This window comes from Grampus griseus (genome assembly GCF_964374135.1).
Source record: "Grampus griseus genome assembly, chromosome: X".
NCBI lineage: Eukaryota > Metazoa > Chordata > Mammalia > Artiodactyla > Delphinidae > Grampus > Grampus griseus.
In genome coordinates this window covers 30859017-30862351 of record NC_138999.1, presented here as the reverse complement: position 1 = coordinate 30862351, position 3335 = coordinate 30859017, and the positions used below count along the sequence as shown (strand labels likewise).

General features: G+C 42.9%; 1 pseudogene across 1 annotated transcript; it reads left to right on the top strand.

The window, feature by feature from the left end:
• Window positions 1-1336: 1336 nt before the first annotated feature.
• On the top strand, window positions 1337-2874 carry LOC309840008 (ubiquitin-conjugating enzyme E2 variant 1-like; annotated as a pseudogene). The gene is made up of 2 exons: window positions 1337-1408; window positions 2364-2874. The product of its transcript is annotated as a ubiquitin-conjugating enzyme E2 variant 1-like (transcript).
• Window positions 2875-3335: the final 461 nt, after the last annotated feature.

Genomic DNA, 3335 nt, shown 5'->3' with positions numbered 1-3335 from the left:
TTTACTTGTGTTTTTAATGATTCTGCATTATATTTGATACAGAGTGAGAACTTATACTGTCTATAACTAAAATACCTTTGAGAAATTTACACGTAAGCTCTGAGTTATAACTATTTATTAATAAAGTCTTAGTATGAATCTTAAAAGTGTTTTTAAAGGTATTTTAAACACCAAAGCTTGTCAGATATTTCTGCAAGTCTGCCACATTCCTCTATTTCATAAAGAGATGTTAAAAATGCACAGTGTCATGAAACTTGGGGCACTCTGAGTTATCCTTAGGGTGGGCAGAGAGGACATGAACTGAGGGGCAGAGGTTAGGAATAAATTCTATGAAGTCCCACCATCAATTGCCAGGACCTTTCTGGAGCTGAGCATTTGAAAATATAAGCTAAGTAATTAGGAACATGAGGCATGTTAGACTTGGAAGGGTATAAGCAAAGACCACATTCAGAAGCAGAGAGAGAAGCCAGGAGGTCTTTTTTTTTCCAGATGTGATCAGGCTACAAGGAGGAAGGCCAGAGCTTCCTTTGCTGTCATCCCATGTAACCCCCCAGATGCCGATAGCACTTCTTGAGACTTGAAGACACCAGGGTCGCTCTCAGAATTGAAGCCTTGCTCCTTTCAATCATTATTAAAGAGCAATTTAATGGGAAACCAAGAAAGCGTCATGTGACTGGGCCCTCAGGCTTCAAGGAACGTAATATCCAGGGCTGAGAAAAGGGGTCAGTCCTCAGTAACAATCCAGAGGAAGGCAATTCCTTCCCAGAGTGGTCTATTATTTGTAGGTTTAGATTGCAGGGGGCTTGAGGAACAACATGGCAGTGAGTTTCCTGGGTTTTTTTTTTTTTTATCACTTCCATACATTTTTGTGACAGGATGCTACAAAAGCTTCCAACCCAGAACTGCCAACAAGCACAGATTAAAACAAAACAAAACAAAACAAAAACCTGCTTTCCCTAGCTGAAGGCCCAGAAAATGGGTACCTTAACAACAGAATCCTTTTTGGTAATAGCTACCCTACTCCAGTGCAAAATACATGGAACATTGGAAAAACTGTACCCCTTCCCCAAAGTTCCACTGAAGCCAAACACAAGCAGATCTTTCACTCTGCCACTCCCCCCTGCACCACAGAGAGGTGGCAGCCCTCTGATTCCCCTGCCCAGTGGAGTTGGCAGAGCTGAGGGGGGTGCTAGTCATCTGTCCTCTGCCCAGCATAGGCAGGCTGTGCACCAATTCCCCTACAGGAAGAGTACTGGCGAAGCTGAGTGGAGATCTGATCTTCCATTCCCCCACCGGCCAGAAGCAGGCGTTATTACCATTCTCCCTCCCCCCCAGGATGGTGTCAGTGGGCTCCACCAGTGAACAGACTCTCCAGATCTTCCTGGAAGAAATAAGACTAAATGAGGTGGTATGAGGCAGAGCTAGTCCCCACTAGGCTTCATAGCCCTTTCCCTGTGTCTGTGGAACACAACGGGGAGCAGATTCTCAACTCCCCCCACCACCAGCAATGAGGTAGATGAGGTGATGAGAGGTGGAGCCGGCAGACACTCTATTTCCCTCTCCTCATGTAGTGCCAGTGGGGTCCAGCAGGGAGCTGAGCTTCCACATTCACTCAGCATCAACAAGGCAGTGAAAGTCAGTGTCACACATTTGCTGGGAAGATGTCAGCAGAGGGAAGGGCTGGCTGAACTTCCACCTCAACTGTCTTCAGTGAGGTGTAAGTGCTCTGTTCCTCTTTTGTAAGGGTGATACTGGTCGGGTCCAGTGGGAAACTGAACATAACCCCCACCTGGACCTCATGCTACACTTCAACAGGTGTAATAAACTCTGATCTAAATCTCACACCTTATACCAAAAAAAAAAAATTCAAAATGTTCATGCATTTAAATGTAAAACTTAAAACTATAAAACCTTTATGAGAAAAGAAATACTAGGAGAAAATCTTTGGGATCAGGTCTAGGTGAACAGTTGTTAAACTTGATACCCAAAGCATAATCCATAAAAGGGAAAAATGATTATTTGGACCTCACTAAAAATATAAACTTTTGCTCTGCAAAAGACCCTGTGAAGAAGATGAAATACAAGCTTAAGACTTGGAGAAAACATTTCTAAAGAAGAATATGACAAAGTAGTAGTATCCAGAACATATGAAGAACTCTTAAAACTCAATGGAAACAACAAAGGAAAAATCCAATTAGAAACTGGGATAAAACATAAACAGACACTTAACCAAAGATAATATTCAGATGACAAAGAAGCATAAGAAAGATGTTTGACATCATTAGCCATTAGGGAAATGCAAATTAAAACCACTCTGAGATATCACTACATGTCTATTAGAATTCCTAAAATTAAAAAAAAAGATAGTGAAGGAGCGACAGCAACACAAGGTGGCAGCCACAGCAGGCTCGCGACTAAAAGTCCCTCGCAATTTCCAACTGTTGGAAGAGCTCAACGAAGGCCAGAAAGGAGTAGGAGATGGTACAATTATCTGGGGTCTAGAAGATGATGAAGACATGACACTTACAAGATGGACAGGGATGATCATTGAGCCCCCAAGAACAATTTATGAAAACCAAGTATACAGCCTTAAAATAGAATGTGGAGCTAAATACCCAGAAGCACCCCCCTTTGTAAGACTTGTAACAAAAATTAATATGAATGGAGTTAATAGTTCTAATGGAGTGGTGGACCCAAGAGCCAAATCAGTGCTAGCAGTATGGCAGAACTCATATAGCATCAGTTGCCCTGCAAGTGCTTCAGCGCCTAATGATGTCTAAAGATAATATGAAACTCCCTCAGCCGCCTGAAGGACAGCGTTACAGCAGTGAATCAAAAAGAAAAACCACCAGCCCTCGCTTACCCCCCATTTGATTTAAACAGTCTTCATTTTCCACAGTAGTAAATTTTCTAGATACGTCTTGTAGACCTCAAAGTACTGGAAAGGAAACTCCCATTCAAATGCAGTTTATCTTAAGATACTGTAAATGTGATACTAATTTTTTTGTCCATTTGAAATATATAAGTTGTGCCATAACAAATCATCCTGTCAAGTGTAACAACCACTGTCCACATATGAACTTCTGGGATCAAGAAAGTGTATTTAAATCGATTCCCGTCATAACCAGTGGGGCACATCTAACTCAACTGTGAAAAGACACATCACGCAATCACCTTGCTGCTGATTACATGGCCTGGGGTCTCTGCCTTCTCCCCTTCCCCTCCCCCTGCCTCCTCCCTCCCTGCAACAGCCCTCCAGCTGGGGGTGGCTTCTTAGAGTAGATGTGAAGGTTTCAGGTCACAGCCTGTGGGACTCCTGCTGGGTGTGTGTGGGT